At 42.8% G+C, this 21,787-nt stretch overlaps 1 protein-coding gene across 1 annotated transcript in view; it reads left to right on the forward strand.

Moving 5' to 3' along the window:
* Positions 1-784: 784 nt before the first annotated feature.
* Positions 785-21,787, forward strand: part of LOC128689246 (peroxisomal N(1)-acetyl-spermine/spermidine oxidase-like) — a 504,316-nt gene continuing 483,313 nt past the window's right edge. The window contains exon 1 of the mRNA XM_070086437.1: positions 785-923. The gene's annotated coding sequence lies outside the window, so the exon portion shown is untranslated. The remainder of the gene's footprint in view (positions 924-21,787) is intronic.

Raw genomic sequence — 21,787 nt, forward strand, 5'->3', positions numbered from 1 at the left:
TTTCCCACTATGGAGGTAAGGCTTATTGGTCTATAGTTCGAAGCTAAGGACCTGTCACCTGCCTTGTAAATAGGTATTACCTTTGCCGTCTTCCACCTATCAGGCACTATGCCAGTTTGTAGTGATATGTTGTCGGAGGCACACAGCAACTCAGTGATCTCGGCAGCCAATGCTCGTTTTGTAAAACGAGCAGCCTTCAGGAAACTCAGTAGTCATTCATGGCCCATTATATAACAAATGTCAGGCCCATCCTGGAGTAAGCAACACCAGCATGGAACTCATATGTCAAGAAACTAGAGATAGTGCAAAGGTATGTAACGAGGTTAGTCCCAGAGATAAGAGATATAAACTATGATGAGAGACTAAAGGAACTGAGCCTGACAATATTAGAGGACAGAAGAACCAGGGGAGACATGATAACAATACACACAATACTCAGAAGAATTGATAGGGAAGACAGGGATAGACTATTATACATTGGGGCACAGCTGGAAGTTAAAGACACAATTAAGTCATGTAAGTATTAAGAAGTATTTCTTTAGCTTCAGGGTGGTGTAGAAGTGGAATGAACTGGACGAAGTGTTGGAGTCTGGCTGTATACATAGTTTTAAGAGCAGGTATAACGGTCCACGAGACAAGAAGAGAGTGAATTGGGCAAGCGTACAGTTGAGAGGCAGGGCTAAGACTCAACCCCCTGCAACCACATATAGATCGGTATGCATGGATGAGTACAGATGCAGCTGGTTAACTATAAATGTACCAGTTTACACTGCTCCTACTCTGGAGCAACACTTATCATCCAGCACTCACGCACTCAGGGTGGACGTTGTGAATATTCTCAGGTGTTACACAGTGTATCAGGTTTATCTCAAGTATTTCAGCTATACTTATAAAGCAACAAACTTATCTCGATGATTCCAAGTGTGAGTACAAACGCAGATTTTAGATATCATTAATAATGAAATGACTTGTATAATGTTGGAAGAATTACCAACAATATGTTAAGTAAAAGAACACAAGTGGTAACGGCTTGACAAAGCTCCTGGAGACAGAAACGTTGCCACGGTAAAATGTCGCATTAGTTGCACTTGTGTCCTTTTACTTAACGTAAAGTGACTTGTTAGGTCCTCTCTCTCTTTCTCTGTCCATACTACATTTCCTATGACTGACATCGCCATACACTCAAGTGTCAAAGATACTTATTGGCTAGCCTCAGTCTAGCAGTGACATCGTCTTATCTATAAATAATCTTACTTTATTCATAAACTTGTTTAACTTGACTTCTTTCATTATAATGGACAATGGATCTATCTGCTAGTTCTTATCTATATTCTTTTAATTTCATACCTGTTTGTTAGTTTCAGTTAATAGTTTTTATTTTTTTGGCAAATTAAAATTAAATTATATTATTTTTATTTATGCAAATTTAGCCAAAGTATCTATCTACTGTGTAATGCTATGGGAGGCTTTTTTGAGAGGGAATCTACAACAGTTTAGCTTTAATCTCTAATGTCAAGATTTTTTAGACTTTGCCACCGAAGTGACTAGTTTATTGTGTACCCCATATCCATCCTGTGGACGGTAGCGCAAGAGCATATGGATACACATAAGGCCTAGGAATTAGGCCCCAAAAGGGTTAACAGGTGTACACATGGGTATTTATTTATCTACATATCTACAGTTCACTTATCTGTTACAAGCACATTTAGGAAATTTGCTTAGTATATCTGGAATCTTATTTTCATTAATAAGATATCTTGACATGTCACATAGGTTATTATACTGTCTGTCTCTGTATTTCTCAATAAGTGGACAATTAAGCACAGTGTTCAAGACAGTGACCATATGCCTGATCACCTAATTTGCATTTAGTATGATCATCATCTGTGTGTCTCCCAAACTGCCAGAAGTACTTGTAACCAAGACTAAACCTGGCCACTACAACAGTCAGTCTGTTCACATTGCAAGTTGCTCCATAAAGATACTTATTTACGTTCATGTTATCATAGTGGATTATATATCTACTCAGGCTTCTAACTGCATTCCTATAACAATCATTTTCATTATTTACTTCTTTCCTAATATTTATTCCTAATGCTAGACACAGACATACCAAAGTTATATTCTGCATTCTTCTTCTGTAATCCAATGTGTGATGGGATCCATAGCAATTGTACATTAATTCCTTTGTCCTTGATTTTTGAGTATCTATACCTGGCTTCTCCAATGAGCATGTTGTTGGAGTCATTATATGAGTCAAGAGCCTTCAGTGATGACATAGAATCAGTAATGATGATAGAGTCAAGCTCAGTGCTATAGGTTACCTTTAGCGCCATTAGGATTGCAAACAATTCAGTTTGCAGTGTAGACGCCCAATTATTAATTCTTATGCTTAACTCAAAACAAATTTATTATGGTTCTTAACTAGGGAGGTGGCAACAAGAGCAGATGCAGCCCTGCCAGAAGACTCCTGTTTAGATCCATCAGTGTATATAACTTGTGATAACTTATTACTACCAGCTAGGCGAGAAATTTCTTCTCGAGCAGTTGCTTTAACAAGTGATTTAAGGAAGGGATTACTAGCAATAAGCTTCTTGGGAGGAACTTGCAAGTATGTGATATTAAATGAACACATCTTCCACGGAGGGGTGAAATCTCTTATCTACAGTGATACAGTTCATGCAGGTTATAAAACTTAATGTAATTGCGTGTTTTCACAATCCATTTAGTTCTGTGTGTATTTACCTCTAGACACTTGGTAAGATTCATTGTGACAGTGTCTGGCTCATTTCTTAACATTCTAATACCGAGTACAGTGTTAATCTTAACAATCCTATCACTGATACTAGAAATGCCAAGTTTCTTCCTCATATTAAGAACCTTTGTACATTTGGGACACCGAAGAATAATCCTGAGAGCTTCATTTTGCATTAACTCCAAGGGTCGGAGAGAACTTTAACTAATATCAACATGGGAGCAGCATAATCAATTAAGGATCCAACATAGACTATGTACATCATTCTCACGATTCTCACATTGGCACCATTGTTGGGGTTGTAGCAAGCAACACCTTTGTGAGCATTTAGCCTATCTTTGCATTTCTTATTTAGTTGTGGTATAGTGGATTTGTTAAAGGGTACATCAATACCAAGATATCTAAGTTTTAACGTAGCTAATGTTTTCACCCTGCAAATAGATGGGTGGGGGATGTCGTTTGCTTGTTAATATCTTTGCTTTAGAGGAAGATATTTTTTTTTATATTTTATTTAAAATACAGTATACATTATACATGGAAGCAAACATATGTCACTAAACCAATCGACATGGAACAACAAAATTAAAGTACAACATACGTATACACAATCCAAAAGAAAAAGGAACACTTCACACAGGTGTACCAACAACATATCCAGATAATCTACTTCAGCACACTTATACATCTTATGCCAAGTTTTATATACAAAACAATTCTTAAAGGTAAATGCCTCACCACATACCATTAAAATCAATACATCCACCCCCCACCAAAGGTACATTTATAAAGTCGTACATATGTGCTCTGGAAGTAAAAAGGTACCCCCCCCTCATCAAATACCAACAAAACATTGACATACTATAAGAGCGCAGGATACTACTTGCTCTAAGTAACAATTATGAAAACTTTGCCTAGCATACAAGGATAATATACTCTATATCTCAACACGGGTGCAATCCACCCAAGACTTCTTCATACACTATATACCCAATACCAGTATTAATACATGACATACACCGCTACTTGAACTCATATTCATACCTGCTCCAACAAAGTCATCTAAAATTGTGTATTTACACAAAATCAATATACATATTTATATTACCTTACATATACTCTTACATGTGACTTGAAACATTAAAATAGAAAAGGGAAACCAACAACGTGTACTTAAAATATATAACACTACCCTACACATACAGTGTCACACGACATATACTATATAATCTTAACCAGGCCGCTGAAACATTATATGTTAGGCCTTATGTGCCAAAATACAATCTCACATAATATTAAAAACTGTACCACGTTGCTCATTACAGCTATTTACACTTCCGAGCCTTCAGATACACAGAAATTGTGTCTTACAGAATGCTTCGTACAAGAAGGGAAACCCCGGACTTTGTATCACAGCATATTCTAAACAGTCATATGGCAGACCTTAATAACACCACGTAGTATGCGCTTTCTATAACATCTTTGAAGACACTCTCACAATAACGAACAGTCATTCTCACACACACAGATACTTTAAGATTCTACCCTTTCACTCACCTTATATACACACAATAATGTAGTGCTCCAATACACTACGTACATGTACTATCCAAAATCTTCACAACATAAAGGGAACACATGTGTAATACCACCACCCACACCACACTCACTACACAGGAAAAACATAAATGTATCAGTACAAATCCAGTCACACGCTTTAAAAGCCATTCACACATTCACACTCAAGAAACTAGCCCGTCGTTACCCCTTACTTTACACTTAAATCCCGTAAATCCTTCAACTTATAACTCCGGTATCCCTCAGTAAACGATGTCTCCCAATTACAAAAATACACCACATGAAAAATAGTCTCCAAACATCCACACGCCTTGCACTCCCTACCCTCCCTTAGTCTCCTATTAAATAACACAGCACCAGACGGCAAGATTCCATGTAGAAACCTAAACATTACCTCCCTTACACCTGGTTTAACACGCAATTGCCGTAAACATTTCCAGATATTCCCCCACGCATACATGGGGTATGCCCCCTCAACTGCAGCCACCACAGACCCACCCCCACCCTCTCAAGAATCCTCAATTTGAGGCGCTTCGGATCCCTCACCGTCATTAAAACCCGCAACATGGCCTCACCAATCATTAAATGCCTCCCCCCCACCATCGTTGCATATCCATACGCAGTCTTTCTAGCCCCCCTCTCCTCGCCCCCACCTCCCTCAAAAAGCCGCGTTTTAGATACACACTCATCATACGCTTTTCTAAAGGTATAAGCCCCAGCCCACCCTGGCTAACGGGAAGCATCACCACCCCTCTACTTAGCCAGTCACAACCCTATCCCCATATAAATCGGAAAATCCCATGTTGCAACCATTGCACCTCTCGCCACCTCAGTGGGTATATTGCCACCACGTGCCATAGCTTGCTATATAACAGGACGTTCGTCACAATGACCCTCTGATGCAACGTTAGCTGCGCCGTCCTCAAACCACCCAATCTTTTCAAAACCCCATCCATGGTGCGCATCGAATTCACCTCTTGTGCGACCCTATCATTCTTAACGTACACTATCCCACAAATCAATAGCTGATCCACCACACTCCACCCGCGCCCTACAGTCCCACCTCTATTTACGTTATTGCCTAGGTCCATATACTTAGACTTTGCCACATTAATTTCCATCCCAGTAGCCTCGCCAAACACATCTACCACCATTCCTACCTTGTGTAAATCCCTCTCATCCCTCACCAATACAGTCGTGTCATCCACATAACCCACAATACCCGGCCAACCCTCTCGCTCATTACTAACCCCTCCACTTGCGATACTCCACCTAACTGCCCTATAAAAGGGATCCTACCTTGAGTTTACCTGGAGAGAGTTCCGGGGGTCAACGCCCCCGCGGCCCGGTCTGTGACCAGGCCTCCTGGTGGATCAGAGCCTGATCAACCAGGCTGTTGCTGCTGGCTGCACTCAAACCAACGTACGAGCCACAGCCCGGCTGATCAGGAACTGACTTTAGGTGCTTGTCCAGTGCCAGCTTGAAGACTGCCAGGGGTCTGTTGGTAATCCCCCTTATGTGTGCTGGGAGGCAGTTGAACAGTCTCGGGCCCCTGACACTTATTGTATGGTCTCTTAACGTGCTAGTGACACCCCTGCTTTTCATTGGGGGGATGGTGCATCGTCTGCCAAGTCTTTTGCTTTCGTAGTGAGTGATTTTCGTGTGCAAGTTCGGTACTAGTCCCTCTAGGATTTTCCAGGTGTATATAATCATGTATCTCTCCCTCCTGCATTCCAGGGAATACAGGTTTAGGAACCTCAAGCGCTCCCAATAATTGAGGTGTTTTATCTCCGTTATGCGTGCCGTGAAAGTTCTCTGTACATTTTCTAGGTCGGCAATTTCACCTGCCTTGAAAGGTGCTGTTAGTGTGCAGCAATATTCCAGCCTAGATAGAACAAGTGACCTGAAGAGTGTCATCATGGGCTTGGCCTCCCTAATTTTGAAGGTTCTCATTATCCATCCTGTCATTTTTCTAGCCGATGCGATTGATACAATGTTATGGTCCTTGAAGGTGAGATCCTCCGACATGATCACTCCCAGGTCTTTGACGTTGGTGTTTCGCTCTATTTTGTGGCCAGAATTTGTTTTGTACTCTGATGAAGATTTAATTTCCTCATGTTTACCATATCTGAGTAATTGAAATTTCTCATCGTTGAACTTCATATTGTTTTCTGCAGCCCACTGAAAGATTTGGTTGATGGAGGCACGCAAACAATATTTGCGACAGAGGGCATCCCTGTCGCAAACCCCTTCCCATCTGAATGTTAACACCTAGCCTTCCATTAACCTGTACTCTCATAGATGCGCTCTGATACAATGTTTTCGCCCAAGATATAATTTCCCTCCCGAATCCCTGCCAATGCATGAACCTCCATAATGCATCCCTCTCTACACTATCGTAAGCCGCTCTCCAATCCAATGCCAAAACACCCCCACCCCCCAACTCCCCCCTCTCCTCTATAAAACTTCTAATAACTCCATGCCCTTCATACATTGTCCTACCCGGTACCCCATATTGTCCTCTGTCAATTACTTTACCTATCACCTTTTTTTATTCTATTCCCTAATATCCGTGCAAATAACTTATAAGCGATATTGCTCGGTAATCCTCTACCGTAGTCTGTCCACCTTTCAGAACTAACACCACGACAGCAGTCCTTTGCTGCTCACCCATTTCCCCATCATCCTTCATTACATTGAATAACCTAACTAAAAATCCTCTCAATACTTCCCAATTCCTAACGTAAAAATCATTAGGCAACCCATCTACACCTGGCGCCTCACCTAAACTTGCACCAGGCAAAGTGTGCGAAATCTCACTTTCTGTGATCGGACCTTCTAATGTTACCCTATCTATACCATCAATCTCACATTGCACAAAACCTCCCATTTCCTTTAAAGCCTCATCTCGAATACCTACGTTTTGTGTATATGACCTAAACCATGCATCTAGATATCCACTCATACCCTCTAATAAGGGCAGTGAAGGCCATCATGATAGTCAACCTGATGAAGGCCATCATGATAGTCAACCTGATGAGTGTAATGTATTGATAGATACCGAGTGTGGAGATGGCCCGGTTGTTGATAATGGTGTATGTATCACTGGTCATAATGATGAGGGAAGTGATACATGTGATGATAGTGATGAGTGTAATAAAAGCGGAGAGTTGAGTGCGAGGGATAGTGTCACCTTCCATACATTCACAGACAAAGAGCGCAGTGACCTCTGTGTACAAAGACTCCCAAGAGGTCTCACTAATGGAAGTGCACTTAGGAGACTCATGGATAAGGATAATACTGATGATATTGATATTGATTATGTCTGTTTGTTATTTAGTAAGTTTTTTCATTATGCTGAGAAATTGAAAACTATCCCTGGACTTTTATAATGGAACCAAACTCGTATAAACTATCCATTTTAAGTTGGAATATTGCGTCACTTAGAAAAAGATTTTCTGACCTGCATCATAAAGTAACCACTGAATCCATTGATATTGTGTGTCTACAAGAGTGCAGAGTCCCTGAAAAATCCCAACCCCCTAAATTGCCATCGTTTGTTGCATATAACCTCAAATCTACTAATTCTTGTGTTCTATATATTAAAAAATCACTTCCCCATCAACTTCTTGCACATAAGAAAACAGAGGGGCTACAGTATCACGGTGTTAGGATTTATATTGGGAACTCTGCTCTCAACATATTTAACTTGTACGCTCCTGCTGATAAGTTTAATTACTTGGAGCTCCCAACTTGTGCTCAGTCTGAACCTACTCTCATTATTGGTGATTATAATGCAAGACACAAAAGCATTGGAAACTCTCAGTTTGGTAATCGTAATGGCAATCAACTGTTGTCACTCTTAAACAGTCATGATAAGCAAATTGTAGGTGACCTTGAACCCACACATATCTATGGAGGTGTCCTTGATCTGTGTCTTGGCTTCAACATTACTTCTGCCAGCTGTGAGTCTTCCATTGTAACAGATATAGCGTCTGATCATTTCCCAAGGCTAACCTCTCTAGATATTGGTAATACTATTCTCCCTGGTGGGATATTCAAACGGAAACGTCTTAATGTTTCCCCTGATCAACATGATGACTTTGTTGCACATGTGACTGACTGGTATAATTCCTATGAGTGTACCTCTGTCGAGACTTTTAACAATGACCTTGTGAGCACTATTCAGAACTTCTTAGAGCCGCCTCTGAAACCTCCTACTACTCTAAATCCAAATGACTTCCATAATAATCATAAGTCTTATAAAAATCATACCTATTACAATGATTCTAAACTTCGAACATTGAAACGTACTGCTCGCAGACTAGGCCTAGCCTATAGAAACCATCGTACCCCTGAAATGCTGAGCCTCTTCCAAACTGCCCTTGCTGCTGCCAGAGAGCGTATGACAGAGCTGCGGCAAACAGACTGGGAACAATTTGTCAATGGTCTCAATGCTCACACCCCACTTAGCCAGGCATGGAGGGACATAAATAGAATTAAGGGTAACAGAACTGGGCAGATCGCGCACCCTCATCCCTTGCATAGGGCGAATGAGTTAGTCAGTGCTTGGGCTGCTACATCTAGCTATGACAGTCTTCCCAGTACCACACAGGCGAAATTAATGGACAAATATGATGCAAGGGAGAGACTTGTTTGCTTTATGCTCAGCAAGGCAGATGACTGCAACATTCCTTTCACTAATTATGAACTTGATGCAGCACTAACTAAGGGCAACTCCACGTCGCCTGGTGAGGATGGTATTACTTACAACATACTCAGATTGCTGTGTCGAGTACCAGGTAATCCTTTACTTGAATTATATAACATGAGTTATGTCACTGGGGAGCTCCCTAAATCATGGACCAATAGCCTCATTATTCCCATTCCAAAGCCCAATCAACAAAACTCATTTCGCCCAATATCCCTTACTAGCTGCTTGTGTAAAACATTTGAAAGGATGATTCTTAATCGTCTTATGCACAGAATTAAGGAATTCTTGTCACCCCGGTTGCATGGCTTCATGCATGGAAGGAGTGTGCATCATTGCATTACCACCTTTCTCACTCTGCACACTGACAGCTCATACACTACGTTCCTTGACCTTAAATCCGCTTTTGATGTAGCCAACAGACATGTAATCATTAGTGAACTTGCCAGAATGGATGTTGGAGGATGGCTTCTCCGCTGGATTAAAGGTTACCTGTCCAACAGAAAGTCGTCTGTGTTGTTCCAGGGACATAGAAGTGTAACTAAAGATTTTGAATTAGGAACCCCACAGGGAGGTGTGCTTAGTCCCACCCTTTTCAACATTTTGATTAATGCCTTACTTAATGCCATGCCTAGCCAGCCCCATCATTATATGGTTAGTTTTGCTGATGACATAATGATTCACACCACCGGATTCTCCAACACCCAAAACATTCTTAATCATGTTTTAGCCTCGTGTCAGGACCTGGGGTTAATAATCTCAGGGGATAAAACAAAGATACTCAACAGGCGTCCTCCTCGGCAGAGAGGCACAGTTCGTCAGATCCAGTTGCATGATGGGTCTCTTCTAGAATATGTAAGCAGATACAGGTATCTAGGCTTTGAGGTTCCACTACTTGGACCTGTTGTAACGAGACTTTGTCGCCAATACAAAGAAAGGCTGAGAGCACTTAGAGTTGTGGCAGGTTTTCATCCCAGGTATGGTGCTAATGTTAAAATTGTGAAAATGATGTATCTTGCTTATATTAGATCATTGGTTGATTATGCAGCGCCACTACTTGCACTCGTGTCTGACTGGAAGCTTGGAGGGCTGGAAAAACTGCAAAACGAAGCTATGAGGATCATCCTAGGATGCCCTCGTACTGCTAAAATTTTAAATATGCGGAAAGAACTTAATATTCCAAGCATTAGAGATCGTGTTACTGAAAGAAATATCCTTATTGGGGTCAATATGCTTAGGCTAGCCCATTCAAACCCCTGCACAGAAGCCCTCCAAACTTTCCTCAGCACTGGTGAACATCCTTCCAGATGGATCGAAAAAACTGGAACCGACCTCCGCATGAACCAGCTACATGATCTATATCAAGTTGGACAACAGAGACATTTCCCTGCTCCATGGGATATTACCCCATTCCAAACTACCATTCCTCCATTTCCCCCCAAAACTCTTCTTAAATCACAACCAAAGCTTCGTCTTGAAGCCAAACATGATGCCTTAAGCTGTATTGATAACTTAGTCACACAGAACAATCTTTCACAAATTATTTACGTCGATGGTTCTGTTCACCAGTCCACTGGTGCAGCTGGTAGTGCCGCTGTTGTCACACAGAGTGATGGCTCTCATAAAGAAATTGGAGCACGCATCAATAACTGGGCCTCTACCCTTCAAACAGAACTGTTTGCCATACTCCTTGCACTCAAATGTGTCCATGTATCTAAGGTTGACACTTTAATTGTAACTGATTCTCTGTCATCCATAAATGCTCTCAACTCATTAAGTATAAATTGTGGCATGCTTTTGTCAGAAGCCAGACACAGGTATGGTAAGATTGTGGACAGTGGAGTCAGAGTGCACATGCTGTGGATTCCATCTCACATTGGTCTTCAGATGCATGATAGAACTGATAAATTGGCTAAGCTGTATGCTTTCAAAGAGGGAGTAGATTACAATCTTGGCTTGTCAGGTAGTAGTTTGAGAACAATAATACGAAAAGAACTTCAGCTGAATTTTATGGACTTAAGGCTCAGGGAGATTGACACCAGTGAGTCCATCTATCATCATTCTATCATGCAGGAGGAGCCACATGTCTATGGTGCATCCAACAAGATAAGTAGACTCTTGGATGTCACTACCGCCCGGCTCCGGCTGGGTTACAAGTATCTGTGGCAGGTTAAATCACCACCACCAGATGTAGACCAAACGAAATGTAAACTTTGCCAGATGGACTATTGTCACACATTGCGTCATTATGTACTGGAGTGTGATAAAATTAATGAATTTAGAAACAACTCACTCAGAAGTGTTCAAGAAATGGCTAAGTATTTTATCCACAGTGGTATATTGCAGACCATTCTGGAGAAATACCCTGACTTTGCTAGCTGTAAATAAAGCATTACCACATGTGTGCATGTGTGTGTGTGTGTGTGTGTGTGTGTGTGTGTGTGTGTGTGTGTGTGTGTGTGTGTGTGTGTGTGTGTGTGTGTGTGTGTGTGTGGGTGTGTGTGAGGGTGTGTGTGTGTGTGTGTGTGTGTGTGTGTGTGTGTGTGTGTGTGTGTGTGTGTGTGCGTGCGTGTGTGTGGGTGTGTGTGAGGGTGTGTGTGCGGGTGTGTGTGAGGGTGTGTGTGCGTGTGTGTGCGCGTGTGTGTGTGTGTGTGTGTGTGTGTGCGTGTGTGGGTGTGTGTGTGCGTGTGTGGGTGTGTGTGTGCGTGTGTGGGTGTGTGTGTGTGTGTGGGTGTGTGTGTGTGGGTGTGTGTGAGGGTGTGTGTGTGGGTGTGTGTGAGGGTGTGTGTGTGTGGGTGTTGGTGTGTGTGTGTGTGGGTGTGTGTGTGTGGGTGTGCGTCCTTGTGTGTATGCATATATTTGTACGCTCGTGTGCACATGTCCGTGCGTGCGCCCTCGTGTGTGTATGTGCGCGCGCGCTCGTGTGGGTGTATGATCCACTTAATATTTGTATTTATAACTCATTACAATTGTGACCAGGTATGGACGTATCAGTGGTTCATTACTTTGTAATTTGTTCATGACTGTAACCATGTATAGGAGTGAAGCTGATTCATTACCTCTGTAACTTGCCATGATTAGTGACCAGATCTACCTGGAGTTCATTACCTTTGTGACTAGTTCAGCTGTCATAACTTTGGGGTCCAGTCCCTGGACCAATTATGTACCTCTGTAATCTTTTGACTACCGCCCACAGGATGGGTATGGGGTGCATAATAAACATATTAAACTAACTAACAACCCTCTGTCGTCACTAATACCTGCCCCTCCCTATACCCTTCCATCCCCACAAGAACAGTTAATCCCATCATCTCAGTCGCCACTCTTCTCTTACGCTGTCACCTCAACACGCATGCTGAAGGCCTGTCACCCCATAACACTTCTTCCAGCCCACCCAAAACTCACACGCCATCAAATCTTTCATTTTGCAAATCCCTAATACGCTCCTTTAATCCCTCAATATCGTCCACCAGATAACTAGCACTCCCACGCTCGTAGCAAGCTCTCAACTGCCCCTCAAGATAAGATTGGTACCCATACTTCAACCTGGTATATTCCCTCCCACTACGAATATAAAATTCCCTAATACGAGATTTTGCCACAGAGTCCCACCAACTAACCAGATCACTATTCCCAGGCGCCTCCGCCACCAACTCCTCCCACAATCGAACAAATGACTGTCGAGGCTCTTCTTTCTGCAACAACTTTACATTCAACTTCCAAAACCCCTTACACCTTCTTGGCAACCCCTCCCAACCTATATCCACGAAAACACCCCTGTAATCAGAAAATACTACGTCCATTACCCTTACACTATGTATTACGACTGTCCTGGGCACGTACAATCGATTGAGCCTAGCCGCATACCCAGTTTTAATAAATGTGTGCTCCACCACCCCGCCTCCCCCAACATCAATCAATCCTACCCCGGATAACAATTCTCCCAATATTCTTGTGGAAAATTGCATTTATCTGTATGTATAATTATGTACATAACAATAAATGAACATAGATAATTATTATTTATCAGTTAGACAAGTAGGAATTTGGGACACCTAGGTCGCAAAAATGTCCCCCTTCGATACCTACCACTGTCATATCCACAAGTTGCTCTGGACCTATTAATTAAATGAATTATACATCACCAGGAATTCTGGTAAATATATAAATTTGTGGACTGTATATTAAATTAAAAAATGATTATATATAAATACACATATAGATAACAGAAGGAAAATATATCTTAATATCACTCACCAATTTGACTGGATATTAAGTTGTATCATACTCAGAAAAACCTCACTAACTAAATTTATGAAAACACTGGTCAGAATTATACACAAATCTAGAGAGCTTATCTGAGGTTCCTGGAGCTGTCTTGTCCAGTCGTCTGATATCTCAAGTTATGCAGGAATGCATGTCCAACAATTTCGCCTCCTATTTGAGAGGTGTCAACACAATTTTAACCTCTAGAGCATGAAAAATTCTTCTCATTACACCAACGTTTGTAATCCAAATTCAAAACCAAGATGGCGAGAGTCTTCTTTTTTTCGATAACATACTTCTTTTAAAAATACAATATAGGGCATCTATTTACCTATAAATTACCGTATTTCTGGAAAATATATACAGTATTTTCCACACTGCGGCCGGCCGGAGTTCGTTGCTAAACGACTCAAATTACTCTTTCCTTTAGAAGACGATTCCAGCCAGTCAAAGAAAAGAGAGATTGTCTCTTCTGCAAGGATACTCATTTTTCTAAGAATTGCAATGCATACAATTCATGGAATGATAAAGTTGAAAGATTGGAGAAACTTGACAGATGTATCAGATGTCTAGGTAATCACAGTGTAAAGGATTGTCATGCTAAATTAAACAACTGTTATCAATGTTACAAAGGAAGACACCATATAGTCATGTGTAAGGGTCTATATGATAATGTTGATCATAATGATAATGTTGACAATCCTGACACAACAGTGGCTAATGTAAAAATTGCTGCTAATGTTAATAATGATGGTTTTGCTGAAGTAGCCTTACCTGTGTTACAGGTAAAAATTGATGATAAAAGGCATAAATCAAAAAATGTACCTGCATTATTGGACCAGGGATCCCAACGTACTTTCATAAAACGTAAATGTCTTGATGGTATGAAAGTACAGATGGGAGATCCCACAACTTTAAAATTATCTGTTTTTCTCTTGGATAAAAGGGCTCATTTGTATGACACTGTTTATGTAACTGTCAGGTTGGGCAATGAGAAAAAACGTGTTAATGCAGTAATTGTAGATAGACTTCCAGAGAAAATATCTACAGTAGGTCTTAGTAAAGCTACAGAAAGACTTTCACATAAAGTAAATTTAGCACCTTCTGGTGTAAGTGATGATTCTGTAGGCCCAATAAATATTTTGATAGGTAGTGACTATTATGCCTCCTTTGTAAAGGGTATGGTAAAGAAATGTGGTGTCACCCTTTTGAAGACTGCAGGAGGTAATGTATGGTAGGATTCCTCATAATAAGTCATGACTAGAGGAAAATACAAATACCATAACTGTGTGTCTTACTCATGAAATCGTGCCTCGGTATAATTCTTCCATAGAGGATGGTGTTGAGCCAGTGCATAAATTGTGGGAATTAGACAGCATTGGAATAAATGTAAATGAAGAAAGTCCAGATGATTCTTTTACTCAGGAACAATACCTGAGAGATGTAAAATTTGAATCTGGACAATACTGGGTGCGACTTCCGAGGAGACTGAACCATCCAGAATTGCCCACTAATTACAGAATGGCATATGGTCAATTAAAGGCTCAGCTCCGCGAACGGAGTAAGACACCAGAATTGTTAACTGCCTATAATGATATAAATGCTGAGCAGTTAATTAATAAATTTATAGAAGAGGTACCTCCTGAGCAAGCCAAAATTTATGGTCACTATTTGCCACATCACGGAGTGAAGAAGGATTCTAAGACCACTCCTTTGAAGGATCCTGCCCTTTGTCGTGTTTGACCGAAAAAATTCGGTATTGATTACGTGTTTCACATTCCTGGTGACGAGAATCCGGCTGACTTCTTGTCTCGAGGCTTGACTTATGAAAAATTTGTGAGTGCTTTATCGTGGTTTAAAGGGCCAAGTTGGCTGGTGGACAAAATTAACTGGCCAGTGCAAAAGGCACATATTGCTCCTGTCGAAATTATGGTGAGCACCGCTCCAGTCAGTAGTCCCTCCTTAGCCATTGACATTAATAGGTATTCTTCCTTACCCAAGCTGATTAGCGTGACAAGGTTAGTGTTTAAATTTATAAGTAAGATGAATATCTCATATAATTTTCCCCATCCCCTGAAATACTGGCTACAGAGGGTACAAGAAGAAACCTACAGGGATGAGATTAAATTAATGATGGACGGAAAAATTGTGAAAGGCTCAATAATAGAAAAGCTGGGGCTGTATTTAGAGGATGATGTAATTAGGTGCAGAGGCAGGTTACAAAATGCTGAATTGGGGGAATATGCTAAGCACCCTATCTTGCTGCCCAAAACTCATCACCTGACAACCTTGATTGTCTTTAAATGCCCATAATAACGTGATGCACGGTGGGGTACAGGATACCTTGATGGTATACAATACCGACAGGATGGTTGTTGAGACACATAGGCAACACTTAAGCAACTTTATTCCAAAACGTTTCGCCTACACAGTAGGCTTCTTCAGTCGAGTACAGAAAGTACGACTTTAAGGGTGATGGACTGATTACATCGTCTTCACATCTCTACTGCTCCTGCCTACTTTCTGTACTCGACTGAAGAAGCCTACTGTGTAGGCGAAACGTTTCGGAATAAAGTTGCTTAAGTGTTGCCTATGTGTCTCAACAACCACAGGATACCTTAAACTGTATTCGGGAAACCTTCTGGATTCCACAAGGACGGCAAAGTGTAAAAAGGGTTATCAAGTCGTGTGTAATATGTCGCCGGGTGGATGCCAGAACCTACATGTACCCAGGTCCTCCACCATTGCCCAAGGAACGCGTGCAGTTGGTAAAACCATTTGATGTGACCGGAGTGGACTATAGTGGGCCAATCATTTTAACAGGTACTTGCACAGCTACTAGGGCTGTTCATCTAGAAGTGGCTCAGGACTTGTCTGCAGAACAGTTCATACAGCTGTTCCGGAAATTTGCAGCTAGGAGATCCTGTCCAAGATTGATGATCTCAGATAATGCCACCAATTTTGTAGCGGGTGCTCAACACTTGATGGAATTAAATAAGACACACCCTCGCTGTTGACCCAGCGAGGGTGTGTCTGGAAATTTATTACTCCCAGAACCCCTTGGCAGGGAGGACTGTACGAAAGAATGATAGGTACAGTGAAAAGATGTCATCGTAAGGTGCTACACAGGAAGAGAATTAATTTGGAGGAATTCCGTGCAGTGTTGGTGGAGGCAGAGAATCGGGTAAACAATCGCCCACTGTCATACATGAGCGACACTCCTGACGCGGAGATCCTGACTCCCTCTCACCTAATATGCGGACGAAGGTTAGAAGCTGCATCTATCTATAGAGATAATCCCGAGGGAAGTGATGAGGATTACAATAACGTGACCGTGTTGAGTGATAAGTTCAAGATGTTAAATAAGGTAATTAATCATTGGTCCGACGTGTGGCGTAAAGAATATCTTCTTACACTACGTGAACACTTTTATGGTGCGCCAGAGGCAGTAAACCGACAGAAAAATCAACCAGGTGACATTGTGTTAATTGATACTGAACAACATCGAACATTGTGGCCTCTGGGCAAGTTACATTATACCCAGATGCACAAGGTGTTGTCAGAAACGTCAAAGTGTTGTGTCGTGGTCAGGAAAGTTTGCGTACCATTAATAAATTAATTCCCTTAGAATTAAATGGTGTTCAATCCAGTGCGGATGGAAATCTAAGGGAAAGTGACACGAGTGATATTGAAGACACTGACTGAGTAATGCAAGAAGAAATTGTAGTAAGACCCACTAGGAAAACAGCAGCGCAATCTTGAGAGGGCTGGAATCATCTCCTGGAAGAAGACGAAGTTTAAGTCATCTAACAACGACTTCTGCCCGGCCGCCTGGAGTTTACCTGGAGAGAGTTCCGGGGGTCAACGCCCCCGCGGCCCGGTCTGAGACCAGGCCTCCTGGTGGATCAGAGCCTGATCAACCAGGCTGTTGCTGCTGGCTGCACGCAAACCAACATACGAGCCACAGCCCGGCTGATCCGGAACTGACTTTAGGTGCTTGTCCAGTGCCAGCTTGAAGACTGCCAGGGGTCTGTTGGTAATCCCCCTTATGTGTGCTGGGAGGCAGTTGAACAGTCTCGGGCCCCTGACACTTATTGTATGGTCTCTTAACGTGCTAGTGACACCCCTGCTTTTCATTGGGGGGATGGTGCATCGTCTGCCAAGTCTTTTGCTTTCGTAGTGAGTGATTTTCGTGTGCAAGTTCGGTACTAGTCCCTCTAGGATTTTCCAGGTGTATATAATCATGTATCTCTCCCTCCTGCGTTCCAGGGAATACAGGTTTAAAAACCTCAAGCGCTCCCAGTAATTGAGGTGTTTTATCTCCGTTATGCGCGCCGTGAAAGTTCTCTGTACATTTTCTAGGTCGGCAATTTCACCTGCCTTGAAAGGTGCTGTTAGAGTGCAGCAATATTCCAGCCTAGATAGAACAAGTGACCTGAAGAGTGTCATCATGGGCTTGGCCTCCCTAGTTTTGAAGGTTCTCATTATCCATCCTGTCATTTTTCTAGCAGATGCGATTGATACAATGTTATGGTCCTTGAAGGTGAGATCCTCCGACATAATCACTCCCAGGTCTTTGACGTTGGTGTTTTGCTCTATTTTATGGCCAGAATTTGTTTTGTACTCTGACGAAGATTTAATTTCCTCATGTTTACCATATCTGAGTAATTGAAATTTCTCATCGTTGAACTTCATATTGTTTTCTGCAGCCCACTGAAAGATTTGGTTGATGTCCACCTGGAGTCTTGCAGTGTCTGCAATGGAAGACACTGTCATGCAGATTCGGGTGTCATCTGCAAAGGAAGACACGGTGCTGTGGCTGACATCCTTGTCTATGTCGGATATGAGGATGAGGAACAAGATGGGAGCTAGTACTGTGCCTTGTGGAACAGAGCTTTTCACCGTAGCTGCCTCGGACTTTACTCTGTTGACGACTACTCTCTGTGTTCTGTTAGTGAGGAAATTATAGATCCATCGACCGACTTTTCCTGTTATTCCTTTAGCACGCATTTTGTGCTCTATTACGCCATGGTCACACTTGTCGAAGGCTTTTGCAAAGTCTGTATATATTACATCTGCATTCTTTTTGTCTTCTAGTGCATTTAGGACCTTGTCGTAGTGATCCAATAGTTGAGACAGACAGGAGCGACCTGTTCTAAACCCATGTTGCCCTGGGTTGTGTAACTGATGGGTTTCTAGATGGGTGGTGATCTTGCTTCTTAGGACCCTTTCAAAGATTTTTATCATATGGGATGTTAGTGCTATTGGTCTGTAGTTCTTTGCTGTTGCTTTACTGCCCCCTTTGTGGAGTGGGGGTATATCTGTTGTTTTTAGTAACTGAGGGACGACCCCCGTGTCCATGCTCCCTCTCCATAGGATGGAAAAGGCTCGTGATAGGGGCTTCTTGCAGTTCTTGATGAACACAGAGTTCCATGAGTCTGGCCCTGGGGCAGAGTGCATGGGCATGTCATTTATCGCCTGTTCGAAGTCATTTGGCGTCAGGATAACATCGGATAGGCTTGTGTTAATCAAATTTTGTGGCTCTCTCATAAAAAATTCATTTTGATCTTCGACTCTCAGTCTGGTTAGCGGCTTGCTAAAAACTGAGTCATATTGGGACTTGAGTAGCTCACTCATTTCCTTGCTGTCATCTGTGTAGGACCCATCTTGTTTAAGTAGGGGCCCAATACTGGACGTTGTTCTCGATTTTGATTTGGCATAGGAGAAGAAATACTTTGGGTTTCTTTCGATTTCATTTATGGCTTTTAGTTCTTCCCGCGATTCCTGACTCCTAAAGGATTCTTTTAGCTTAAGTTCGATGCTTGCTATTTCTCTGACCAGTGTCTCCCTACGCATTTCAGATATATTGACCTCTTTTAGCCGCTCTGTTATTCTTTTCCGTCGCCTGTAAAGGGAGCGCCTGTCTCTTTCTATTTTACATCTACTCCTCCTTTTTCTTAGAGGAATAAGCCTTGTGCATACATCGAGTGCCACCGAGTTAATCTGTTCTAGGCATAAGTTGGGGTCTGTGTTGCTTAGTATATCTTCCCAGCTTATATCGGTTAGGACTTGGTTTACTTGGTCCCACTTTATGTTTTTGTTATTGAAGTTGAATTTGGTGAATGCTCCCTCGTGACTAGTCTCATTTTGTCGGTCTGGGGCTCCACGCATACATGTCTGAACCTCAATTATGTTGTGATCTGAGTATATTGTTTTTGATATGGTGACATTTCTTATCAGATCATCATTGTTAGTGAAGATGAGGTCTAGTGTATTCTCCAGTCTAGTAGGCTCTATTATTTGCTGGTTTAAATTGAATTTTGTGCAGAGATTTAAAAGCTCGTGTGAGTGTGAGTTTTCATCAGAGCTGCCTCCTGGTGTTATTACTGCAACAATATTATTTGCTATATTCCTCCATTTTAGGTGCCTTAAGTTGAAATCCCCCAGGAGCAAGATGTTGGGTGCAGGAGCTGGAAAATTTTCCAGACAGTGGTCAATTTTTAACAGCTGTTCCTGGAATTGCTGGGATGTTGCATCCAGAGGCTTGTAGACTACCACAATGACTAGGTTTTGGTTCTCGACCTTTACTGCTAAAACTTCCACTAGATCATTTGAGGCATTAAGCAGTTCTGTGCAAACAAGTGACTCTGCAATGTACAGGCCAACCCCCCCCTTTTGCCTGTTCACTCTGTCACATCTGTATAGGTTGTAACCTGGGATCCATATTTCGTTGTCCAAGTGATCCTTTATGTGGGTCTCAGTGAAAGCCGCGAACATTGCCTTTTCCTCTGCAAGCAGTCCACGGATGAAAGGCATTTTGTTGTTTGTTGCTGGCTTTAGACCCTGTATATTTGCAAAGAAGAATGTTATCGGACTGGTGGTATTGTTGGTACTGAGGGGGGATTTTTTTTCCGGCATTAGTATCTGTATCTATTGGTTTGGAGATAAGATAAGATTTCGTTTGGATTTTTAACCCCGGAGGGTTAGCCACCCAGGATAACCCAAGAAAGTCAGTGCGTCATCGAGGACTGTCTAACTTATTTCCATTGGGGTCCTTAATCTTGTCCCCCAGGATGCGACCCACACCAGTCGACTAACACCCAGGTACCTATTTGCTGCTAGGTGAACAGGGACAACAGGTGTAAAGAAACATGTCGAAATGTTTCCACCCACCGGGAATCGAACCCGGGCCCTCCATGTGTGAAGCGGGAGCTTTAGCCACCAGGCCACCGGGCCTGGTGGCTATATTTCATTTGTAATTAATAGGTCTAGAGCAACTTGTGGCTATGACAGTGCTAGGTATCCAAGGGGTGCATTTTTGTGACCTAGGTGTCCCAAATTCCTGCTTGTCTATGTAGCTTTGATAAATAATAATTATCTTTGTTACCATTTACTGGTATGTACCTTATGAGTTACATCCAGATAAATGCAATTTTCCACAGAAGGGTTGGTACAGACACAGGTCACCAGGACCCTCACGAGGATGGGTTAGTACAGACACAGGTTACCAGAACCCTCACGAGGATGGGTTGGTACAGACACAGGTCACCAGGACTCTCACGAGGATGGGTTGGTACAGACACAGGTTACCAGAACCCTCACGAGGATGGGTTGGTACAGACACAGGTCACCAGGACTCTCACGAGGATGGGTTGGTACAGACACAGGTCACAAGGACCCTCACGAGGATGGGTTGGTACAGACACAGGTCACCAGGACTCTCACGAAGAAGGGTTGGTACAGCCACAGGTCACCAGGACCGTCACGAGGAAGGGTTGGTACAGACACAGGTCACCAGGACCGTCACGAGGAAGGGTTGGTACAGACACAGATCACCAGGACCGTCACGAGGAAGGGTTGGTACAGGCACAGGTCACCAGGACCGTCACGAGGAAGGGTTGGTACAGACACAGGTCACCAGGGCCATCACGAGGAAGGGTTGGTACAGACACAGGTCACCAGGACCGTCACGAGGAAGGGTTGGTACAGACACAGGTCACCAGGACCGTCACGAGGAAGGGTTGGTACAGACACAGGTCACCAGGACCGTCACGAGGATGGGTTGGTACAGACACAGGTCACCAGGACCGCCACGAGGAAGGGTTGGTACAGATACAGGTCACCAGGACCGTCACGAGGAAGCTTTGGTACAGACACAGGTCACCAGGACCGTCACGAGGATGGGTTGGTACAGACACAGGTCACCAGGACCGTCACGAGGAAGGGTTGGTACAGACTCAGGTCACCAGGACCGTCACGAGGAAGGGTTGGTACAGACACAGGTCACCAGGACTGTCACTAGGAAGGGTTGGTACCGTCACAGGTCACCAGGACCTTCAAGAGGATGGGTTGGTACAGACACAGGCCACCAGGACCGTCACGAGGAAGCTTTGGTACAGACACCGGTCACCAGGACCTTCACGAGGATGGGTTGGTACAGACACAGGCCACCAGGACCGTCACGAGGAAGGGTTGGTACA

This window comes from Cherax quadricarinatus, chromosome 18, assembly GCF_038502225.1.
Source record: "Cherax quadricarinatus isolate ZL_2023a chromosome 18, ASM3850222v1, whole genome shotgun sequence".
NCBI classification, from domain to species: domain Eukaryota; kingdom Metazoa; phylum Arthropoda; class Malacostraca; order Decapoda; family Parastacidae; genus Cherax; species Cherax quadricarinatus.